Genomic DNA, 10,989 nt, shown 5'->3' with positions numbered 1-10,989 from the left:
GCAATTAAGTACATGAAAGAAAATAAAAGGAGGAGGAGGGGGGTTATTAGTGGGTGCATTTCTCAGCACTGTGACAGGGTTTTAAGCTGCAGTGATGCAAAGCGCCTGCTGTTGGCAGGTGATGGAGCAGAGACTGCAGGAGGAGGAAGAAGCTGAAAGCAGCTCCGAGCTGAACACAGGGAATACTCTGATGGGCTGTAATAAAAGCTTCAGCCACAAATTAAAATCATAGGAAAATAGCCTTCATTATTTTCTCTGATGTTTTGTGTTAGTGTGTTTTTTTTGTTTGTTTTTTTGTTTTGTTTTTATGAAAAAACCCTCAAAGAAGCCATTACTGGAAGTTTCTTGAATTTAAAAGAAAATTGTTTTATAATTATAACATTTAGACCACAGAAGAGCAGCACTTTTAATCTAGCTTTAACAACTTTTAAAAAATAAGCTGGGATAGGCTCCAGCAGACCCCTGTGACCCTGTACAGGATTAGGACGGTATAGAAAATGGATGGATGGATGGATGGAGGCAGGTCAGTCTGGAGAAACGTAATCCAGTGTGCAGCTAGGACTGCAAATGCTAAATTTAAATTTGCTGTTGTAACCATTAGCTGCTTTTCCTTGAGTTGTTTTAGTGCAGGGACACCGAGCCTGGTTGGATCACAACATGCGTTTATACATCATTAATATCCAGGCCATTAAAGGGCACTGCCACAAGATTTTTAATCTAAAATGACTCTTCTTGACTAGACCAAGCCAGATCATTCACTTTATCAGGGAACAACTTTTTTCAATCTTCTTTGTGTCTGAAATGAAAAAGCATATTCTTCTACTAATACACGTAGACTAAGTAATATCATAAATCATTCGAATATCAATAATCTGGAAACTACAATTATATCTCTAGATGCAGAAAAAGCATTTGATCGGGTAAACTGCAAATTTCTATTGGCAACTTTGCATAAATTTGGATTCGGCAAATCTTTTATTGATTGGATAAAGATATTATATAGCTCTCCCAAGGCATGTGTAAGGACAAACGATCAAATTTCAACAAGCTTTAACTTGCAAAGAGGTACCAGACAGGGTTGTCCTCTTTCTCCTTCACTATTTGCAATACTTATTGAGCCTTTAGCAGATAATATTAGGCAAAACCAAAATATTAAAGGCATACAATGTAAAACTTTAGATCGCAAGATAAGTCTTTATGCTGATGATGTATTACTCTTCCTCCAGAACTCACGATCCTCACTGTCACAGACAATTGCACTCATAGATGGATTTTCATCTCTATCTGACTATTCAACTGGTCCAAATCCACAGTTTTGTGCATCAACTGCAATTTCCAGAATGCAGCCACTACTAAATTACAATCAGGAAACATCTAGGCTGTCAGGGCTAACAAAACTAAATTATGTTCCGCTCTTAAACAAAATAGAGGATGATCTTACCCGATGGAACTCTTTTCCCATTTCACCCAGCCATCAAAATGATGGTTTTACCAAAAATAAATGATCTTTTTTATGATCTTTTATTTTTCTCTTGGTTTAAGTCACTGGGCTCATACGTATAAAAATGTATATGGAAAAATAAAACACCACGTATTAGCTTAAAAACATTACAAAAAAACAGACTGTGGGGGTTTAGACTTACCCAACTTCCAGTACTATTTCTTAGTTAATAAGTTACAGTATATCTTAAAATGGTGCAAAAATCTCTCACTAGTCAATGGCTGGATTCAGAAAGTGTTTTGCAATGATATGGAAATCTCAGATTTACCATTTATCAGTCAAACCATCAAGCATCATAAATGCTTTAAAAGTATTAATATTAGCTCCTCTCTTACAGCCTGGTGGGACCTTCTGAAAATGACCAAAGTATCCGAAATGAAAAAGCACCCCCCTGCTTTCTGGTGTTGTCATAAATACGGATGTGCAAAACATTTCATGTGCTATTGATAAAGATTTAAATGAGCTTTATTTTCAAATTCATTATACACTTCTAACTCTTCAGTCTAGAAAGGTGTCCCAGTGTTGGTGGGGTTGGTCAACACACACGTACCAATGTGTAATATGTTTTAAATTCATGATGCATTATTGTTCTATATATCTTTATTATCACTGAATGTGAATTTGCATTTGGAAACCTCCCTAATCTTTTTCTCTTCTTTCTTTTATTTTTTCAAAGACTCCGTGTAGCACCCTATAATATAATAATTTCCTGAAAATGTAATAACGCCTGAAAATGTAATAAAATTTGCACTTACTCATTCGAAAATGTAATAAAATCCAATAAGGTAATAACTTCACAAATAATGTAATAAAATATCCTGACTGATATTGTAATAACATTTTTACCAATAATGAAATACCTTATTACATTATTGGAAATGTATTACATTTTTAGGTAGGTTTTTTAAAAAAAAATTTATAATGTAATACTTGACAGATAATGTAACATGTTCATTTTCAGTCCAGAGTTCTACATTTTGTGTTTTAAGTATCTAAGAATGTTATTTACACTGGATTTGAAACACCAGAATGACTGTTGGGTTAAATTTCAGACTTTGAGTACCATGTAATAAATTCCCAATAATGTAATAAGGTATTACATTATCGGTAAAAATGTTATTACAATGTCAGTATATTTTACTACATTATTGGCGAAGTTATTACATTATTGTGTTTTATTACATTTTCGATTGAGTTAAGTGCACATTTTATTACATTTTCAGGCATTATTACATTTTCAGGAAATTATTACATTATAGGATGCTACACTCCAGCTGAGATGGGGGTAGAGGCAGCGAGACAGGTGAAGAACCTGGAGAGTAGTCATGTTAGGAGAACAGCACAGGACTTTTAAATAATTTTGAATATCCTCAGCCAGGGTGAGATTCATGGTTAGAGGTCCTGACTGGCTCATTCTTAAAACTCTTTTCTTTTAATAAGAAAGCCAGAGACCATGAGCATTGCCTGAGCAGCAGCAGCCTTCAACTGCAATAATGTTGGCGCCTCCTCTAGGTGTGTAGAAGCAGTGATGATGAGGTGCAGGTTTCTTCCATGATCTGAATCTGGATCATGGATGAGACAGGTGTCACCACTGTGCAGACGCCACGCAGGGCTCCTGCCGGGTGGAGACATAAGCGGGTCGGCTCAGTGATCTCTACTGAGCAGGGATCTCTCGTCCCCCTTGCTTGTGTTGTCTTAGTCACAGGGAACAGACTTCCTCAAGCATTTTGTGGAAAACATAAAATATGTTAGAGCGCCTGCCTCCTTGTACTGGATAATCAGGACTCTCACCTTGCAGTCTTAAGGTAAAATATTCAAAATAAAACGGCAGTATTATCTTTTCCACCACACTGGTCACACATGTTGCAACCTGTTGATGGTTCAGCGTTTGGACGTTTAAAAAAATACAAGCAAACATCGCTTAGTCTGTGATGACTAGATGCTAAACAACCCAAGTAAAGTGATGTATATTTATGACATGATGACACTGCTTCTGCACATCCCTTGGCAGCAACTCTGTCGAACATCCAGTCTGGATTTGGTTCAACTGGAATTTGTCCCTTTAACAGAGGTCTGTTTGATGATTTTTAAGGCCCAAAACAGCCAGTCATTGGTTCCTATTCCACTGCAAGTCCTTTTGCAGGTCTTTGTTTGATGCTAGTCTGGTTGTCAAATGATTTTTTCTTTGATTGGTTGTATGTTTGTCCAATTATGTCCAGAGGCAGTTTCTTCTGAGTCCAAAATCAGAATTGCCTTTGCAATTGCAAATACGAGGAACATAAAATAAATCAAGTTGGAAGGAAAGTTGGTGTGAACATGGTCAGAAAGATAAGCAGGGGTAACCCTATAAAAACTATTTAAAAAGATAATAGTATGTACAAGAACATGAGGAATAAGAATAAAATCAGTAAGGGATTCTTTTTTTTTTTTTAAAGGCACAAAGATAAGATAAGGTTTTCTGGAGAAACATGGTGGATACCAATGCTGATGTAATGCAGGAGCAGCAAGGTTTTATTTTATTAGCATGAGGCCCAACATGGTGCCTGTGGTGGGACTTGACCTTATTGAGGAGGGAAAATGCTGATGTGGTAGTTTGAGGTCTTGGTCCTGATGGACTGCAACCTCCTGCCAGAGGGGAGGATTCAGGATACTGTGGCCAGGTTGGGAAGAAGTGGTCTTGGCTGCATGCTTCCTGGTCTTGGAGAGGTGCGTTCCCAGAGGAATGAGGCTAATACTTTGTATTGATGAGGAAAAGGCTTAGGAAGGCTGGCCAGGCTCCAAACAACCAGGGGAAAAAACAAAACAAACAAAAAACAGATTACCAAGACCAAAAACAATCGAGAGGGGATGCTAAAAAGGATCATATACTAAATGACCAAATGGAACTCATAAGCCCCGGAAAGATTAGTTCATAAAGCAATCAAAATCAGGCACAAAATAACCTGGTCATGCAAAAGCATGACCATCGGGAGGAAAGCGGGAGGAGCTCGGAGTCGAGCCGCTGCTCCTTCACATTGAGAGGAGTCAGCTGAGGTGACTTGGGCATCTGTACCGGATCCTCCTGGACGCCTCCCTAGGGAGGTGTTCCAGGCATGTCCCTCCTAACTAGGGAGGTGTTCCAGGCATGTCCCTCCTCCCTAGGGAGGTGTTCCAGGCATGTCCCTCCTCCCTAGGGAGGTGTTCCAGGTAGGGTTGCCACCTTTCAGAAATAGAAATAAGGGATGCCCTGATTTCAGCAGCGCAGGAGCCAAAAAAAAGCCCCAAAACTTCTAAACTGAATAAAAATGTGTTTAATTTATATGAAAAAACAAAATGCTTTGATTTAAAGTTTAAAGTGCTTTAATAGCATTGAACTTGCATGACTGTACAGACAGCCAACCATATAGCAGCTGAAATAGCCTCCTATGCTACGTATGTCCACATCAGCCCAGATGTAATATAGCCTACAGGTGAAGAATATGGTGTAAAAGTTAATTTATTTCAATAATTCAACTAGAATATGGTGTAAAAGTTAATTTATTTCAATAATTCAACTAGAATATGGTGTAAAGGTTAATTTATTTCAATAATTCAACTAGAATATGGTGTAAAAGTTAATTTATTTCAATAATTCAACTAGAATGTGGTGTAAAGGTTAATTTATTTCAATAATTCAACTAGAATATGGTGTAAAAGTTAATTTATTTCAATAATTCAACTAGAATATGGTGTAAAAGTTAATTTATTTCAATAATTCAACTAGAATTTGGTGTAAAAGTTAATTTATTTCAATAATTCAACTAGAATATGGTGTAAAGGTTAATTTATTTCAAGAATTCAACTAGAATATGGTGTAAAGGTTAATTTATTTCAATAATTCAACTAGAATATGGTGTAAAAGTTAATGAAAATACGGTACAAATCGTGTCCCGTATTAGTTCAATACGGGACGCAACATTTTTTTCTCAAATAAAGGACAATTCCGTATTTTACGGGACGGGTGGCAGCCCTAGTTCCAGGCATGTCCCACCTCCCTAGGGAGGTGTTCCAGGCATGTCCCTCCTCCCTAGGGAAGAGTTCCAGGCATGTCCCTCCTCCCTAGGGAGGTGTTCCAGGCATGTCCCTCCGGGAGGAGACCCTGGGGAAGACCCAGGACACGCTGGAGAGACTATGTCTCTCGGCTGGCCTGGGAACGTCTCGGAACGTCTCGGACTCCCCTCGGAAGAGCTGGATGAAGAGCTGGAGGAAGAGATGGAGGAAAAGATGGAGGAAGTGTCTGGGGTGAAGGAAGTCTGGGCATCTCTGTTGATGCTGCTGCCCCTGCGACCCGGGAACGGATAAGCGGAAGAAAATGGATGGATAGATGGATGGGTCATGCAAAAGCGACCAAAACTGAGATATGTGACATGATGAGGATATTTAAAATGATCACAATGAAAAATGACATTTTACAATATTATCATTCATGAAACACAAAACAATAACAACAACAACAGAGTAAAAATCCCAGACAGTGACTGCAAAGAAATGTGACAAAGGAGAGAGAAACTAAAATCAGATGGAAATAGAACACAAAAGCAAAACAGCAATAACTTGTCGGCATATAGACTACAAAGAACTCAAAGTCACACTCAGAATGATCAAATGTTATAAAATTAAAAGATTCAAGATAAACAGATTAAAAAAAAGGAAAAGTGACTTAAATGACACCTAAAACGTGACAAATGAATACAGTTAAAGTTAAAGAATTAAAAGTAGGCCACAGTAGGCCACAAAGAAATCCAAATAGAAGACAAATTAAGGGAAATGGGATATAAGAATAACCACAGAGATGCAAAATGATGCAAAGCGTCAGCAACATAAAAGGTCTGGGAAACAAACCACCGGTCCTCACTTGTGCATGATTTGTGGTCGTGTCTCTTGCAGAGCGAGTTCAGTGTGCAGATCTCATTAGTCTAAACGCCAGATGTCTCATAACACAAGAACATGGTACTGTAACAGCTCCAGTAAAATATGATCAACACATCTGATGATATTTCATTAATCCTGGATAACAAGTTGTGGAAGTTTGGTGTTATAATGAACCCAAAAAGAAACATTATTTTCAGTTTGCTTATGAAGAAAATAGGAAACCTGTGCTCACAAAAAGGACAAAAATTCAACAGCGCTGACAAAAATATAGCAGCAACCCTGACATCAGCAAATCCCCCGTCACCAGTGTTAACATTTTGACAGCTAGAGGCATTTTTTCTTTGTGCTCAGCTAATTTAACGGTATGTATACAGTACAGCGCTGCTCACTAAACCCGACGCACACACATCCAGATGCAGTAATTGGGTCAGAGATTATCCAGCTGGGTCACGTAAACATGGAGTCAGTGAGTCCGTTTGGATGCATCGCCATGATCAGTGGTGGACAGTAATGGAGTAAATTTACTTGAGTACTGTACTTAAGTATATATCCAGAGGATTTGTACTTTACTTGAGTATTAGATTTCTTTGGTACTTATTACTCTTACTTGAATACGTTTCCTAGACAAATATTTTTACTTTTACTCGAGTAAATTTCTAGGAAGGCTGAAAAGTACTCGTTACTTTCAGGTCTGCTCTTTTTTCTTCTTCCCTAAAATCCTATTGGACACAAGCTGTTTTTGTCAAAGGAGGAGACCTATCACAGTGCACGCTCTCCACTGGGATGTACGTAAAGCGGAAATACGTCAAGCCTCCTCAAAACGATACCGCCAAAGTAGCCTGCGTTTGTCAAGACAGAGCCGCAACAAGTCAAGACATAGCTGCAACAAGTCAAGACAGAGCTGCAACAAGTCAAGACAGAGCTGCAACAAGTCAAGACAGAGCTGCAACAAGTGGCCGTATCTTAACTCAATGTTTGAGTTCGACCGAGTAAAAAACGAGGGCACAGACAAACCACAGACATTTATTTTCAAATGTTTATTGTGTCTGCTGAAGCAGAACTACCTCTCTGCATTCAACAACTCAACATCGAATTCTCAGAAAAAAGAGTTAAAAGATCCTTAAATTAATTTAGAAAAAATATAGTAATTTACTGATGTGGAAAATAAGAAATTTACTCTTACTCTTACTTTTACTTAAAGTACATTTAAAAGCATTTACTTTTGGATACTTAAGTACCTTTAAAAGCAAGTACTTTTCTACTCTTACTCGAGTAATATTTTGACTGAGCTACTTTTACTTGTAACGGAGTAAATTTTGACCAGTAGTATTTGTACTCTTACTCAAGTACTGGGGTCGAGTACTCTGTCCACCTCTGGCCATGATCCTGTTTGCTCTTCTTAGGTTTCATTATTACTACAGGTTGAATCTTTGCTTAGGTAGATTTGTAATAGATGCTTTGGTAGGTTTCCTTCAGGTACAAATGGGGAAGAAGAAGTAGGTATAATTAGAAGTAACAAACTTTATTCATAATACATTTAGGCAGCCAGTTTCAACCCTGTAGGGCAGGGATATTCAACTTGAGCCCGCGGGCCACTTGCGGCCCGCCAGGAGCTTTTATGTGGCCCCTGGTCGTATTTTAAAAAAGGGGGGGGGGAAGTAGTGTCGTCCTGATCGATCAGCCGCCCGATCGCCGGAAGTGACTAACATGGTTTACATATCGCATTTTGTTAATTAATAAAAGTTTAAGATGCTTGGTAGCCTTTTCAGTTGGTTAATTATTCATTGGACAGTGTTTATGTTAATCTCTGCTAGAGATGTTTTTTACTACTTTGGATTTTTTGCCAGTGTTGCACAGTGATAATGTTTGTCACATTATTTGTTAATAACCTCCGTTGTATAGAGTACTTGTTTACATCATTAGGCTTCTAGGATTGGCCTGAAATGTTTTTCATTTGAATCTCTAAATGAGGACTTTGTATTTCAGATGGAATTCTAAGCCTCCTATAATTTCATGCGATTGTTTTGTTTTGCTGATATAATGCACAGATGTGTCATAAATAAAGGAGCTTATGGTTAATATTTTGGTTCCTTATTTATAACATCAAACTGGCTACTATGGACTGAAATTCTTGTGCTCAACGCTTAATATAATATTCAAATAAGGAAATCTTGGTGGAAAGTGGTGCTTTGTCATTATGGCGTGTTTTATTAAAAGTATTAAGTTTGCACAATGCATGGTTTCAAAATAAACTTGCATTTAAAATAAAATTTCTTTATCTAAATATTATATTTAACATTCACAATGACTAAATCTGGAGACAATTAATACATAATTAATATGTAAACTAGACAGATATATTCTCCTGCTCATTCCTGAGCACAAATGTATTATATATACATAAATGTTCATCTTTGAGTGCAAAATACATTTTGAAAACCCCCAAATTTTTCGTCTGCACGCTTTGTGTGCGAAGGCAGTTTGGCCCTCTGAATAATCTAGTTGAAGACCCCTGCTGTAGGGGCTTGAGACCGGTCTCAAGCCCACTTTTTTGTGGTCTTGGTCTTGTCACGGCCTTGGGTCTCTCGGCCTCGCCATGTCTGGGACTCGGATAGTTGAGATGCCGTTGCACACCACGGTGACAGAATCTGGTGACCACCAGTTCTTCCTCTTGTTAATGTACAGTTTTGTAAACTATTTGTATTTTACATTTGATTTAATGTTTTGGTGCATCTGCATGTGTGTCTGTATTTAATTACAGTATTGTGTTTATAACAGCCTTGTTTGAATAAATATATGGCATCATTGGCCTTTGAATAATATTTGCGTATCGTTGTGATTGATTAAGCATTAGGTCTATGCCCTTTCAGTGATGCTGATATACAGTGTCATTTGGCTACTATAATGGTAAATAATGCAATTTCAACTGGATAATTGTGTGTATCTTTAATATTTAAAATTCACGTTTCATCTACAAATTACAGTAACTACAATTTAAATCAGTAACATTTACTATTCATTAGACTTTTCTGAGGTGGAGGGTGCTAGTTAGTAGTCGAGTCAATCCTCAAATAGTGTAGAAATAGCGGTAGTGCAATCACCACATATATTTGACCTCAGCTAATTGATGAAAACATAGTTCACACATAAGACATCCACTGTCTGTTTTCTTGTGCCTGCAGTTGAATACAACTTCAAACTAAGCAGCTGAACCAGGATGGTGCTGATGTTCTACAACTCACACAAGATGACAAAATAACTAGGTTTTTTTGGTCCCGGTCTTGAGCTGAACTAGTCTTGGTCTTGTCTTGGTCTTGTCTTGGTCTTGTCTTGGTCTTGATACTCTCTGGTCTTGGTAGTGTCTTGGTCTTGGTTTTGGCGATCTTGACTACAAGTCTACGGCAAGCTCTGACACTGCAGGCTAGGACAATCCCCACGACCCCAGGTGTCACTATTGGTGCTTTGCCACTAGTACCTACTCAGCGCGCCTCTACTCGCCACGCCCCCGTTTTGTGCTTTTACACTACGGGTCAAGGCGGGTGGAGGCTGGCCGAGTAGATACTTTTTCTGTATCTATTCTGCCGAGGTCATCACACGTCACCGATTGGTCGGGGGGCCGTCAGACGTTTGAATCAGGAAGTGGGAGTCAGCGCGAGAGCAGCTCGCGGCTTCCTCATTTTATCCGACAGGCAATGGCAGCGCAAAAGTCTGTTTTGTGATTCAACTCTGAGGTGCAGATATTCCTAAACCTGGTGGCTGAGGAGAGAATTAAAAAGGGATCTAAACGGGCGATAAGGAACGACCAGATCTACCAGGAGCTCTGTCACTTCATAGCTGCTCACAGCTCCAGCTGACTTTTCAGCAGCACCGAGACAAACTAAATTAATAAAAAGCGTCGCCGCTTGAAGCTTGTTTCACTCTCATTTTCTAACTTGATATCGAACACAAGTCACAAACCAAGCAGCACATATACATCATCTCCTCCAGGTTCTACATCTTTAGTGTTGTTGTTTTCTCCGTTTTAATCAACAATCAAATGCGTCACAGCAGCTTCGCTCCAACCCTCCTACTTCTCATCTGGGTGTTTAAAAACAAACGAGGACGAGGCGTGCCGAGTCGAGTCCTGCTGAGTCGTGCGAGTTTAAAAGCGCCATAAGACAAGCAGTGGGCAGCATCACACTTCCAGTCTACTTGGTATTCCCTTTAGCCCCTCAACAGGATCCCCCTCTGGCTGTAATTCAAATTCTAAAACAAACACACACAAGGTTAATACCAGTTTAAAAGTCACTTAAAGGAGCTTGAGGCCGGATTGTGGCAAGATTTATGAAAAAAATCCGTATACGTTTTAAGTTTTCTAGTAATAATGTCAGGTGAAGCGTTCCAAACCCAAAAGAATGAGCCCTCTAGTGTATCTCTCCTTTGCCTTGAACAGGCTGTGTGCTGCAAAATGTGCTGCAATTCGGTCCCGAATTTCCCGCGCTGTCCTGCGGATGTGACGTCACATGACGCTGCATGTGCGTTCTCCCCGTTCTCCCGTGCCGGCTTCACTGTTGGCTGCAGTACCCCCGACGGCCGTCGTGGTGAAGGGTGGCGCTAGA

This window comes from Cololabis saira, chromosome 19, assembly GCF_033807715.1.
Source record: "Cololabis saira isolate AMF1-May2022 chromosome 19, fColSai1.1, whole genome shotgun sequence".
NCBI classification, from domain to species: domain Eukaryota; kingdom Metazoa; phylum Chordata; class Actinopteri; order Beloniformes; family Belonidae; genus Cololabis; species Cololabis saira.
Note: the sequence above shows the minus strand (reverse complement) of the source record.